At 44.8% G+C, this 14,990-nt stretch overlaps 1 protein-coding gene across 2 annotated transcripts in view; it reads left to right on the top strand.

Annotated features, from left to right (window-relative positions):
• Window positions 1-14,990, top strand: part of LOC134343341 (uncharacterized) — a 207,682-nt gene that overhangs the window by 71,270 nt on the left and 121,422 nt on the right. The gene's annotated exons all lie outside the window — the stretch shown is intronic.

Genomic DNA, 14,990 nt, shown 5'->3' with positions numbered 1-14,990 from the left:
GCCTGCTTCCTCCGTACAGAATTTCCTTTCCCGCAGAAGACAAAGTGGGGTTGTAGCCGGGTCATATTCTGCAAGGACGTCGGTGACCAATTGAGTGACCCAGGGACCTGCTCTGGGACCCCTTCTCTTCCTGATTTTTATTAATGATCTGGATGAAGAAGTGGACGATGGGTTAGTAACTTTGCTGATGACAAAAATATTGAGGGTGTTGTGAAAGTGTGGCAGGCTGTCAGAGGCTACAGAGGGAATTCAAACCCATGTAAGTGTGAGGTGGTTCATTTTGGTAGGTCAATTGTGATGGCAGTCTATAGTATTGATTGTAAAACTCTTGGCAGTGTGGAGGATCAGAGAGATCTTGGTGTCCGAGTCCCTTGGACGTTCAAAGCTGCTGAGCAGATTGGCTCCTTGATTAAGAAGGCAGACGGTGCATTTTCTTTCATCGATCGTGGGACTGAGTTTAAGAGCCGACAGGAAATGTCGCAGCTATATAGGACCTAGTCAGACCCCACCTGGAGTACTGTGCTCATTTCTGGTCCCCTCACTACAGGAAGGATGTGGTATCTATGGAAAGGGTGCAGATGAGATTTACAAGGATTTTGGATGTATTCGGGAGCATGTCTTAACGAGAATAGTTATGAGAGGTGACCTAATTGCGCTGCATAAGGTGATGAGAGAGCCAACCAGAGACCAGGCTATTCTGGACTGGGTTTTGAGCAATGAGGAAGGGTTAATTAGCGATCTTGTCGTGAGAGGCCCCTTGGGTAAGAGTGACCATAATATGGTGGAATTCTTCATTAAGATGGAGAGTGACATAGTTAATTCAGAAACAAACGTTCTGAACTTAAAGAGGGGTAACATTGAAGGTATGAGACGTGAATTAGCTAAGATAGACTGGCAAATGACACTTAAAGGATTGACGGTGGATATGCAATGGGAAGCATTTAAAGGTTGCATGGATGAACTACAACAATTCTTCATCCCAGTTTGGCAAAAGAATAAATCAAGGAAGGTAGTGCACCCGTGGCTGACAAGAGAAATTAGGGATAGTGTCAATTCCAAAGAAGAAGCATACAAATTAGCCAGAGAAAGTGGCTCACCTGAGGACTGGGAGAAATTCAGAGTTCAGCAGAGGAGGACAAAGGGCTTAATTAGGATTGGGAAAAAAGATTATGAGAGAAAACTGGCAGGGAACATAAAAACAGACTGTAAAAGCTTTTATAGATATGTAAAAAGGAAAAGACTGGTAAAGACAAATGTAGGTCCCCTGCAGACAGAAACAGGTGAATTGATTATGGGGAGCAAGGACATGGCAGACCAATTGAATAATTACTTTGGTTCTGTCTTCACTAAGGAGGACATAAATAATCTTCCAGAAATAGGAAGGGACAGAGGGTCCAGTGAGATGGAGGAACTGAGCGAAATACATGTTAGTAGGGAAGTGGTGTTAGGTAAATTGAAGGGATTGAAGGCAGATAAATCCCCAGGGCCAGATGGTCTGCATCGTAGAGTGCTTAAAGAAGTAGCCCAAGAAATAGTGGATGCATTAGTGATAATTTTTCAAAACTCGTTAGATTCTGGACTAGTTCCTGAGGATTGGAGGGTGGCTAATGTAACCCCACTTTTTAAAAAAGGAGGGAGAGAGAAACCGGGGAATTATAGACCGGTTAGCCTAACGTCGGTGGTAGGGAAACTGCTGGAGTCAGTTATCAAGGATGTGATAACAGCACATTTGCAGAGCGGTGAAATGATCGGACAAAGTCAGCATGGATTTGTGAAAGGAAAATCATGTCTGACGAATCTCATAGAATTTTTTGAGGATGTAACTAGTAGAGTGGATAGGGGAGAACCAGTGGATGTGGTATATTTGGATTTTCAAAAAGCTTTTGACAAGGTCCCACACAGGAGATTAGTGTGAAAACTTAAAGCACACGGTATTGGGGGTAAGGTATTGGTGTGGGTGGAGAATTGGTTAGCAGACAGGAAGCAAAGAGTGGGAATAAACGGGACCTTTTCAGAATGGCAGACGGTGACTAGTGGGATACCGCAAGGCTCAGTGCTGGGACCCCAGTTGTTTACAATATATATTAATGACTTGGATGAGAGAATTAAATGCAGCATCTCCAAGTTTGCGGATGACACGAAGCTGGGTGGCAGTGTTAGCAGTGAGAAGGATGCTAAGAGGATGCAGGGTGACTTGGATAGGTTGGGTGAGTGGGCAAATTCATGGCAGATGCAATGTAATGTGGATAAATGTGAAGTTATCCACTTTGGTGGCAAAAATAGGAAAACAGATTATTATCTGAATGGTGGCCGATTAGGAAAAGGGGAGGTGCAACGAGACCTGGGTGTCATCATACACCAGTCATTGAAAGTGGGCATGCAGGTACAGCAGGCGGTGAAAAAGGCGAATGGTATGCTGGCATTTATAGCGAGAGGATTCGAGTACAGGAGCAGGGAGGTACTACTGCAGTTGTACAAGGCTTTCGTACAAGGCTTACAAGTGAGACCACACCTGGAGTATTGTGTGCAGTTTTGGTCCCCTAATCTGAGGAAAGACATCTTTGCCATAGAGGGAGTACAAAGAAGGTTCACCAGATTGATTCCTGGGATGGCAGGACTTTCATATGAAGAAAGACTGGATGAATTGGGCTTGTACTCGTTGGAATTTAGAAGATTGAGGGGGAATCTGATTGAAACGTAAAAGATCCTAAAGGGATTGGACAGGCTAGATGCAGGAAGATTGTTCCCGATGTTGGGGAAGTCCAGAACGAGGGGTCACAGTTTGAGGATAGAGGGGAAGCCTTTTAGGACCGAGATTAGGAAAAACTTCTTCACACAGAGAGTGGTGAATCTGTGGAATTCTCTGCCATTGGAAACTGTTGAGGCCAGTTCATTGGCTATATTTAAGAGGGAGTTAGATATGGCCCTTGTGGCTACGGGGGTCAGGGGGTATGGACGGAAGGCTGGGGCTGGGTTCTGAGTTGGATGATCAGCCATGATCATAATAAATGGCGGTGCAGGCTCGAAGGGCCGAATGGCCTACTCCTGCACCTATTTTCTATGTTTCTATGCTTCTATGAGAGGCATTGATCATGTGGATAGTCAGAGGCTTATTCCCAGGACTGAAATGGCTGGTACGAAAAGGCACTGATTTAATCCTTACACATTGTTCAGATTCTATACCTTCACAGTATGGCCCGGGTCAATTTTGACCCGGCCCAAGACTCCCCACAGAACAAGTGTCTATACAGAATTTTGAACCACAGATTTATTTTGAATGTATAAATACCCGATCTGAAATTAATAAATGGGTAATTTATCCTTAATTAATGTTTCAGAGAGCAGGGAGAGTGTGTTTTTTGGGTTTTACACCACTCGTTTATAGAGAAAAAAAATCTACTATCACACAATATCATGTCCTGTTTTACCTAAGACATGAAAACGTAACTGCCACAATGATTTAATTATAGTTTATGAAATGAAAAATGGCAAGAACATTCTGGAACTGTAGGGTTTATTATATAACCATTTATAACCATTACAACCATCAAACACTGCCCTCACTGCTATATCATTTAAAAAAATCCGCAGAACTACTATCTATTAGAAAACCATGGAAACCATAGAAAAACTGCAGCACAGAAACAGACCTTTTGGTCCTTCTTGTCTGTGCCGAACTATTTTCTGCCTAGTCCCACTAACCTGCACACGGACCATATCCCTCCATAAACCTCTCTTCAATGTATCTGTCCAATTTAATCTTAAATGTTAAAAACAACCCGCATTTACCACCTCGTCTGGCAGCTCATTCCATACTCTCACCACTCTCTGTGTGAAGAAGCCCCCCCGACTCAAATATTCCCTTTAAACTTTCCCCCCGTCACCCTTAACCCATGTCCTCTGTTTTTTTTTTCTCCCCTTTCCTCAGTGGAAAAAGCCTGCTTGCATTCACTCTATCTATACCCATCATAATTTTATATACCTCTATCAAATCTCCCCTCATTCTTCTACTCTCTAGGGAATAAAGTCCTAACCTATTCAACCTTTCTATGTAACTGAGTTTCTCAAGTCCCGGCAACATCCTTGTAAACCTTCTCTCTACTCTTTCAACCTTATTAATATCCTTCCTGTAATTTGGTGACCAAGACTGAACACAATACTCCAGATCCGGCCTGACCAATGCCTTATACAACCTCATCATAACATTCCAGCTCTTATACTCAATACTTTGATTAATAAAGGCCAATGTACCAAAAACTCTCTTAACGACCCTATCTACCTGTGACGCCACTTTTAGGGAATTTGGCCTCTATATTGCCAGATCCCTCTGTTCTACTGCACTACCCAGAGCCTTACCGTTTACCCTATATGTTCTACCTTGGCTTGTCCTTCCAAAGTGCAATACCTCATACTTGTCTGTATTAATCTCCATTTGCCATTTTCCAGCCCATTTTTCCAGCTGGTCCAAGTCTCTCGGCAGGTACTGAAAACCTTCCTCACTGTCCACTACACCTCTAATCTTTGTATGATCAGCAAATTTGCTGATCCAGTTTACCGCAATATCATCCAGATCATTGATATAGATGACAAATAACAATGGACCCAGCACTGATCCCTGTGGCACACCACTAGTCACAGGCCTCCACTCGGAGAAGCAGTTCTCTCCTACCACTCTTTGGCTTCTTCTATTGACCTAATGTCTAATACAATTTAACTACCTCTCCATGTATACCTAGCAACTGAATTTTCCTAACTAACCTCCCATGCGAGACCTTGTCAAAGGCCTTACTGAAGTCCATGTAAGCAACATCCACTGCCTTCCCTTCATCCACTTTCCTGGTAACCTCCTCGAAGAACTCCAATTGATTGGTCAAACATGACCTACAGCTCACAAAGCCATGCTGACTCTCCCTAATAAGTCCCTGTCTATCCAAGTGCTTGCAGATTCTGTCTCTTAGTATTCCCTCCAGTAACTTACCCACCACCGACGTCAAATTTTCGGCCTATAATTTCCCAGATTACTTTTCGATCCTTTTTTAAACAACGGAACAACATGAGCTACTCTCCAATCCTCCGGCACCTCACCCATAGACACTGACATTTTAAATATTTCTGCCAGAGCCCCTGCAATTTCAACATTGGTCTTCTTCAAGGTCCGAGAGAATACCCTGTCAGGACCTGAGGATTTATCCACTTTAATTTGCCTCAAGATAGCAATCACCTCCTCCTTTTCAATCTGTACAGTGTCCATGATCTCAATACTTGTTTGCCTTAACTCCATAGACTTCATGCCAGTTAACTTATTAAATACAGACGCAAATAAACTCATTTAAGATCTCCCCCATGTCTTTTGGTTCCGCACATAGCCGACCACTCTGAACTTCAAGAGTACCAATTTTATCCCTTAGAATCCTTTTACTCTTAATATACCTGTAAAAGCTTTTTGGATTATCCATCACTTTGACTGCCAAGGCAACCTCATGTCTTCTTTTAGCCCTCTTGATTTCTTTCTTAAGCATTTTCTTGCACTTCTTATACTCCTCAAGCACCTTATTTACTCCGTTTCCTTAACACGTCATACAACGCTCCATTCTTCTTTATCAGAGTTGCAATATCCCTTGAGAACCAAGGTTCCTTTTTCCTATTCACTTTGCCTTTCATCCTGACAGAAACATACAAGCTCTGCACTCTCAAAATTTCTAACTATTAATTATTAATTGAACATTAACTAACATTTAACCAACAAACAAAACAAAAAAAAATGCTATTTGCAAACTTGACTTTTCATTCAAGCAGTGATAGGAAACCTTGCGTCTGTGGCCCTGTCATGTGTTTCCCACATTTGCAGCAAGTTGTCCCTGTTCTGCAGTCCTCTTTTGCAGAGCAAAAGTTCCATCTACTTCTCTTCTGTCCTCTTGTGTTCGCTTCTTGTGGGACTTGTTGTTGATCGGAGCCAGGTTCAGATTGCTACACTACCCTTACCACTGCTGCAGAGGCTGCTATACGGGGAAGGTGGTGTCGCCTTTGCATAAAAGGAGTCACCAGGGCCTTTCAAGCTCCTGCAAAAATAATCTCCTCCAGTTCCTCTTGCTTGCCCTCCGGGTAGGGTTCAGCTCACTTCATATGACAAGGCCATTGTAGGTCGACATGTCAATGATGTTATGGAATATGGCGAGAGGCTGCGGGTTGTTCTCCTCTTGCAGCTGTATGTGCCTGTTACTTTGTCAAGGTTCTCCACTCCTCCTTTGTTGCCGTTGTAGTCAAGGATGATGGCTGGTTTTCTGCCCTCCTGTGCGCCGACCTCTGCAGACGAATGTAATGTCCCAGACATCCCTGATTGCTGCCAGTTTATCAGTGACACGCCGCGCAGGTCTTGTCTCACGGTTGTCAAATTTGAGACCAGTGGGATACTGTCCGGACTCAGTGACCAGTGGCTTACTGTCCGGACTCAGTGACCAGTGGGTTACTGTCCGGATTCAGTGACCAGTGAGTTACTGTCCGGACTCAGTGACCAGTGGGGTTATGTCGGACTTAGTGACCAGTGGGGTTATGTCGGACTTAGTGACCAGTGGGTTACTGTAGCGACCAGTGACTAGTGAGTTACTGTAGTGACCAGTGGGATACTGTAGTGACCAGTGGGGTAAGTATGGACCAGTGACCAGTGTATTAATCTAGGGACCAGTGACCAGTGGTTTGATGTTCGGCTCAGTGACCACTGAGTTACAAATCAGACCTCAGCATTTTCTTGTTTTACTCCTTCACTGTTTTGAGATTCCCCCATGACACTTCAAAGACCAACAGGTGCCTGTCTGGGTGGGAACCTGGTCAAATATGGTGGGAACGCAGGCAGTTCTCGTGACAGTGTCAAGGTCCCCCTTGAAATCTGTCACTACTGCCCCATAGAAAATATAATCAGACATGGCATGTAGAGTTTCACAGTTTCAAGATTCCCTAAAACCACCATTTTCCTTGATTTGACCCACACTGGTGGATCTGCAATCCATTTCAATAGATACAGGTTGAATTTGACCCAGAACAGCCTCAATGTATCAAAAATTGTAGCACCTGTACAAAAGTATAAAATTTTTGAATATTTTCATTTTTGCGCATTTTGGGTCACTTTAGGAAAAGTCAGAAATTTTGGTTAAAAATGGCATTTAAGGTGTTTTTACCACTGTCAAATGTCGGAACGGGTCAAATTTGACCCGCACAGTATATATCGGTCAAGGTGCGTGGAAGTAGATACAGAGGAGATGTCAGGGATACGTTTTTTACGCAGAGAGTTGTGAGTGCGTGAAATGTGCTGCCGGCAACGGTGTGGATGCCGATACGATAGGGTCTTTTAAGAGACTCCTGGACATGGACATGGAGCTCAGAAAAATAGAGGGCTATGGGTAACCCGAGGTAATTTCTAAGGTAAGAACATGTTTGGCACAACTTTGTGGGAGGAAGGACCTCTATTCTGCTGTAGTTTTTCTATGTTTCTAATTTCTATACACATTCCTCCGGCCTCACTGGACAGAAACACTGAAACATCAAGTGAGAAGCAGCCGCCACCACTCCCCGCCCCCCGACGACAAACCATCAACAAGATTGCATCTGCTCTCCCATCTCAGCCACATGTTTCTCTCCGATCCTCATTTCCTCGATCCCTTCGGTCTCCGCACACCTACCGACCGCTGTTATATGTGAGGACGATCACTCAGTCTTCACTGGCCTCTGTGATGGGGATTTACAGACATTCACCACCCTCGGATTGGAGACATCTCCCCTCATCTCAGTCCCGGACAGTCCACCCCCTTTTCCAGAGACTGGGAACCTTGGTTCAACCGGTAAGGATGTTGTGCGTTTCAATGTGTCCACCTTTCAGTCCTCGATTCTCCAATTGAAAGGGTTATCGCATTTGATCTTTCTTCGTATGATGTCCCCACCACTCCAGGGATCAGTCTAGTGAATCTTCATTGCACTTTCTATAACAAATACTCACTAACTTCTTTGTTAATGCTCTATAGAAAAAATTTCCATCTTCTGCAGCCCCGTGTTGATAGGTACATGGAGCTAAGAAAAGTAGAGGGCTATGGGTAACCCTGGGTATTGTAAGTACATGGTCGTCAAAGCGTTGTGAGCCAAACGGCGTGTATTGTGCTGTAGGTTTTCCATGTTTCTGTGAAATGAGGACTTCAAAATGCAAGGCAATTGGGAAATTGCAAGAGAGGAATTACAGATGGATTTTTAGAGCGGATTGTTCTCGAGCCTACTCCGCAAAGCTATCTTGGACTCGATGTTCTATTATAACCCAGCTGCTAATCGGGAGCTGAACGTAAAAGGACCCTTAGGGGGCAGTGATGATAATATGATTGAATTCATGTTGCATTTGGAGAGGGCGGCGTATAATTCACATGTATCAGTATTGAAATATTATGAAGATAATTCAAGGGGCTTGAGGGAGGTGCTTGCCCAGGTGGACTTAAGGAGAATATTAGCGCGGTTAATCGCAGAGCGATATGGCTGAATATTCTGTGAATAACTTAGAAGGAGCACGACACGTATGTACCACAGAGGCAGAAGTTCGCATGTGGCTGGCAGTGGACGATGAGGACTGCATATAAGCCAAAGAAATGGAATTTAAAGTAACAAGAGTGAGTCGTACGTTTTAGGAGGCTCTCAATATCCAGTAAAAAGGCATCTAAAAAGGCTGTAAGAAAGAAAAAAGAACGTGAAATATCAGAGCAGCCACGCAAATACGATGAAGTTATTACAGTTTCAGTTAGATAAAGCGTAAAAGGGAGCTGAGAGTTGAGATCGGACCGCTGGAACATGGAGCTGTTGTGGTAGTAATGGAAGCCCCAGAAATCGCAGAGATGAACAATATGAACTTTGAAAACGCAAACACGAGGAAATCTGCATATGCTGGAATTTCAAGCAACACACTTAAAAATTGCTGGTGAACGCAGCAGGCTAGGCAGCATCTCTAGGAAGAGGTACAGTCGACGTTTCGGGCCGAGACTCTTCGTCAGGACTAACTGACGGAAGAGATAGTAAGAGATTTGAAAGTGGGGGGGGGAGGGGTAGTTCCGAAATGATAGGAGAAGACAGGAGGGGGAGGGCTCTGGAAAGTTGATTGGCAAAAGGATTATGAGAGTATCATGGGACGGGAGGCCTAGGGAGAAAGAAAGGGGGAGGGGGAAGCCCAGGTGAGGGGCAAGGAGTACAGTGAGAGTGACAGAGGGAGAAAAAGGTGAGAGAATAATAATAGTAATAATAATTTTAAAAATGCATAAGTAGGGGATGGGTACGAAGGGGAGGCGGGGCATTAACGGAAGTTAGAGAAGTCAATGTTCATGCCATCAGTTTGGAGGCTACCCAGACGGAATGTAAGGTGTTGTTCATCCAATTTGAATGTGGCTTCGCATTTACAGTAGAGGAGGCCGTGGATAGATATATCAGAATGGGAATGAGACGTGGAATTAAAATGTGTAGCCATTGGGAGATCCTGCTTTCTCTGGCGGGCAGAGCGTAGCTATTCAGCAAAACGATCTCCCAGCCTGCGTCGGGTCTCGCCAATATAAAGAAGGGCACATCGGGAGCACCAGACGCAGTATATCACCCCTGCCGACTCACAAGTGAAGTATCGCCTCACCTGGAAGGACTGACTGGGGCCCTGAATGGTGGTCAGAGAGGAAGTGTAAGGGCATGTGTAGCTCTTGTTCCGCTTGCAAGGATAAGTGCCTGGAGGGAGATCGGTGGGAAGGGATGGGGGTTGCGCGGGGGAACGAATGGACAAGGAAGTCTCGTAGGGACCGATCCCTGCGGAAAGCAGAGAAGAGGGAGGGAAGGATGTGCTTGGTGGTGGGATCCCGTTGGAAGTGGCGAAAGTTACGCAGAATTATATGTTGGACCTGGAGGATGGTGGGGTGGTAGGTGAGGACAAGAGGAAACCTATTCCTAGTGGGGTGGCGGGAGGATTGGGTGAGAGCAGATGTGCGTGAGATGGGAGAGATGCGTTTGAGAGCAGAGTTGAATGGTGGAGTAATGGAAGCCCCTTTCTTTAAAAAAGGAGGACATCTCCTTCGTCCTGGAATGAAAAGCCTCATCCTGAGAGCAGATGCGGCGGAGACGGAGGAATTGCGAGAAGGGGATGGCATTTTTGCAAGAGATAGGGTTAGAAGAGCAATAGTGCAAGTAGCTGTGAGAGTCCGTAGGCTTTAGGAAGCTGTGGGCAATGTGCCAGAGGTCCGTTAATATCAGGGAGCAGGTGTGAGTGCTGTTGCTATCAGAAAGGAACAGGTGCCAGGGAAATTGAAGGCTCAACATGGATACGTCAACTTTGCCAGATATACTAAATGCCAGAGTCCTGAAAGTTGCTGATGAAGAGATAACTTGTTCATGACCTTTCTAGAATCGTTTGATTCTAGCATGGTACCGGATGATCTGGAAGATAGTAAATCTCACCTCACCCTTTAAGAAAAGAGGAAGGCAAAATGAGGGTAATTTATAGGCCAGTTTTTCCTGCTCCGTGGTTGGGAAAGTGTTGGATTTATTATCAGGGACGTTTCGAGGTATTTGGAGACAAATAATGAAATAACTCAAATCAGCATGTTGTATATGAAGGGAATTCCTGCCTGGAAAATCGATGAAGCAAACAGCAGCGTAAATAAGGCAGAGGCGGTGGATGTCATTTATTTCGGAGGCGTTTGAGGAGGTGCCACAATGAGGCTGCTTAACCGGACACCATGCTATACCTTGACATGAAAAATACAAGCATGGATAGCGGATTGGCTCACAAGAAGAATGCAGAGAGTAGAATTAAAAGGTCCATTTTCTGACTGGCTTCGGAGACTAGTGTTGTACCTCAGTGGTCAGTATTGGAATTGTTGCTCTTCACATTGTTGTCCATGACTTAGATAAAGGAACTGATGGCTTTGTGGCAATGCTTGCAGGTGAAACGAAGTTAGGGGGAATGATAGATAATTCTGAGGACATTGTTTGCGAATGATAGGAAGATAGGTAAAAGGATAGGTAAATCTGACGAAGCTCTGAGTTTGCAGTAGAATTTACGCAAATTCAAGAATGTGCAAAGACATTGAAGATGGAATGCACTGCAGGAAAATGTATGATAATGCATTTAGGTTAAATGAACAATAGTGCCATCATCTAAAAGTGGAGCGGGAACAAACAATATACTTGTTGTTGTAGACACAAACTTGTTGACACGGTTAGAGATCCAAACCGGTAGCCCCGATTGGTGACGTGCTCCTTCTCCCCTATCAGACGAAGGTAACTGAGCAGCAGCTCTTGTACTGAAAAATGTTCTCTGAGGGGGCGCAGCTTCTGGCCCTGGTGTAGATGTGCTGGATGTCAGCCAGTCTTCTCACATCACACATACTTTACAGAGCACTGCTCCTGAAACGATTTTCATTCAAACACTATGCCCTAATGAATGAGAAATGGACAAATAAGTACAGAGAGTGATATTGGCTAAGAAGACAATTAAGCTCACCAAAGTCTGATGACCCGAACCCTCTACAGATACTGGTAGAATCACCTTTGGATCTTTTCTACTGAATCAAACTTTCTTAATGGTCGCTTCTCAAATAAGAAAATAACGGCCAAAATTTCAAAAAAATACAATCATTCCGTCAAAATTTGGATCACTTCTGATTGAAAACGAGCTTTTTTAATGCACCCCTGATGTGGAATGTCTAATTCAGTGAAAACTCGCCAGAAGCGCTGTTCTTAAACTTATTTGCGGTGCTGACTGAAAGGTATCTCTGCTTGCTGATTGGTCACTCGATAAATCAGAAAGTCTGCCGCGAAACTCTACATTCAAGATCGGAAACGTCCTGCTTATGAACTAGCTGTTTTCACGCATCTCTGGAGCGGGATGTTCACGTGGTACAGCAATCCGGAGATTACTTTCTGGAGGTCCAGTTTGTCAGCTTTCTGTCCAGCTCCCTAAAATCTCTCTGCAGGATCTTCTCACTTTTTCTATCCATGCCATAGGTGCCAGTATAGAAACGTAGAAACACAGAAAAAGCTGCAGCACAATACAGGCACTTCGGCCCACAAAGCTGTGCCGAGCATGCCCTTAACTTAGAACTACCTAGGCTTACCAATATCCCTCTATTTTTCTAAGCACCATATACCCATCCAGGACTCTCGTAAAAGACTCTATCGTTTCCGCCTCCACCACCACCACCGGCAGCCCATTCCACGCACTCACCGCTCACTGAGTAAAACAGATACCCCTGAATTCTCCTCTGTACCTAATTTCAAGCACCTTAAAACTACGCCCTCTCGTGCTAGCCATTTCAGCCCTGGGAAAAAGAACGGACTATCCACAAGATCAATGCCTCTCATTATCTTGCATGTCCCTATCATGTCACCTCTCGTCCTCCATCACTCTAAGGAGAAAAAGTCCCTGTAAATTCAACCTAATATCATAAGTCATGGTCCCCAATCCAGGCAACAACCTTGCAAATCTCCTCTGCACCCTGCCTATGGTTTCCACGTCCTTCCTGTAGTGAGGGGACCAGAATTGAGCACAGTACTCCAAGTGAGGTCTGACCAAGGTCCTATATAGCTGTAACAGTACCTCTCGGCTCTTAAACTCAATTCCACGATTGAAAAAGGCCAATCACCCTATGCCTTCTTAACCACAGCGTTGAGTGTCCTATGGACTTGGACCCCAAGATCCCTCTGATCGTCCAGACTGCCAAGAGCCTGGCCGTTAATGCAATATTATGCCGTCATATTTGACTTCACACTCCATCTGCCACCTCACAGCCCAGTTTTGCACCCTATCGATGTCCCGCTGTAACATCTGACAACTCTCCACGATATCCTGAACACCCCAAACTTTGTGTCCTCGGCAAACTTCCGAACTCATCCCTCCACTTCCGCATTCAGATTATTTAGAACATAGGATAGTACGACAGATTACAGGCCCTTCGGCACACAATGTTGTGCCGACCCTGAAACCCTGCCTCCCATTTACGCCCCACCTTAAATTCCTCGATATATTTCTCTAGTAGTCTCTTAAACTTCACGAGTATATCTGCATCCACCACTGACTCAGGCAGTGCATTCTACACACCAACCACTCTCTGAGTAAAAAGGCTTCCTCTAATATCCCCCTTGAACTTCCCACCCCTTACCTTAAACTCATGTCCTCTTGTATTGAGCAGTTGTGCCCTGGGGAAGAGGGGCTGGCTATCCACTCTATCTTTTCCTCTTATTATCTTGTACACCTCTATCATGTCTCCTCTCATCCTCCTTCTCTCCAAAGAGTAAAGCCTTGTCTCCCTTAATCTCTGACTCTTAAACTCTATCCCTCGATTTATGAAAGCTAACACCCCATAAGCTTTATTAACTACCCTATCTACCTGTGAGACAACTTTCAGGGATCCGTGGACATGTACCACGAGATCCCTCTGCTCCTCCACACTACAAAGTATCCTGCTATTTACTTTGTACTCTGCCTTGAAGTTTGTCCTTCCGAAGTGTACCACCTCACACTTCTTCGGGTTGAAATCCATCTGCCTCTTCTCAACCCACTTCTGCATCCTATCAATATCTCTCTGCAGTCTTCGACAATCCTCTACACTATCGACAACACCACCAAACTTTGTGTCGTCTGCAAACTTGCCAACCCACCCTGCTACTCCCACATCTAGGTCGTTAATAAAAATCACGATATGTAGAGGTCCCAGAACAGATCCTTCTGGGACACCACTAGCCACAATACTCCAATCTGAATGTACTCCCTCCACCACGCCTGCCTGCCTTCTGCAGAAAAGCCAATTCTGAATCCACCTGGCCAAACATCCCTGTATCCCATGCCTTCTGACTTTCTGAATAAGCCAACCGCAGTGACTAGTGGGGTACCGCAAGGTTCAGTGCTGGCACCCCAGTTGCTTACAATATATATTAATGACTTAGAAGAGGGAATTGAATGCAGCATCTCCAAGTTTGTGGATGACACGAAGCTGCGCGGCAGTGTTAGCTGTGAGAAGGATGCTAAGAGGATACAGGGTGACTTGGATAGGTTAGGTGAGTGGGCAAATTCATGGCAGATGCAATATAATGTGGATAAATGTGAGGTTATCCACTTTGGTGGCAAGAACAGGAAAACAGATTATTATCTGAATGGTGGCCGATTAGGAAAATGGGAGGTGAAACGAGACCTGGGTGTCATTATACACCAGTCATTGAAAGTGGGCATGCAGGTACAGCAGGTGGTGAAAAAGGCGAATGGTATTCTGGCATTCATAGCAAGAGGATTCGAGTACAGGAGCAGGGAGGTACTCCTGCAGTTGTACAAGGCCTTGGTGAGACCACACCTACAGTATTGTGTGCAGTTGTGGTCCCCTAATCTGAGGAAAGACATTCTTGCCATAGAGGGTATACAAAGAAGGTTCACCTGATTGACTCCTGGGATGGCAGGACATTCATATGATGAATGATTGGATTGACTAGGCTTATACTCTCTGGAATTTAGAAGATTGAGGGGGGATCTGAATGAAACATATAAAATTCTAAAGGGATTGGATATCCCAGATGCAGAAAGATTGTTCCCGATGTTGGGGAAGTCCAGAACGAGGGGTCACAGTTTGAGGATAAAGGGGAGGCCTTTTAGGACCGAGATGAAGAAAAACTTCTTCACACAGAGAGTGGTGAATCTGTGGAATTCTCTGCCACAGGAAACAGTTGAGGCCAGTTCATTGGCTATATTTAAGAGGGAGCTAGAGAAGGCCCTTGTGGCTAAAGGGATCGGGGGTATGGAGAGAAGGCAGGTATAGGGTTCTGAGTTGGATGATCAGTCATTATCGTATTCAATGGCGGTGCAGGCTCGATGGGCCGAATGCCCTACTCCTGCACCTATTTCTATGTTTCTATGTTATTTATAAAAATAACAATGAGTAGGTGTCCCAGAACATATCCCTGAGGCACCCCACCAGTCACCGGCCTCACGCAGAATATGACCCATC

Source organism: Mobula hypostoma, chromosome 3, assembly GCF_963921235.1.
Source record: "Mobula hypostoma chromosome 3, sMobHyp1.1, whole genome shotgun sequence".
In the NCBI taxonomy this organism is placed as follows: domain Eukaryota; kingdom Metazoa; phylum Chordata; class Chondrichthyes; order Myliobatiformes; family Myliobatidae; genus Mobula; species Mobula hypostoma.
The sequence above is the reverse complement of the archived record's forward strand: the minus strand, read 5'-3'. Positions and strand labels throughout refer to the sequence as shown.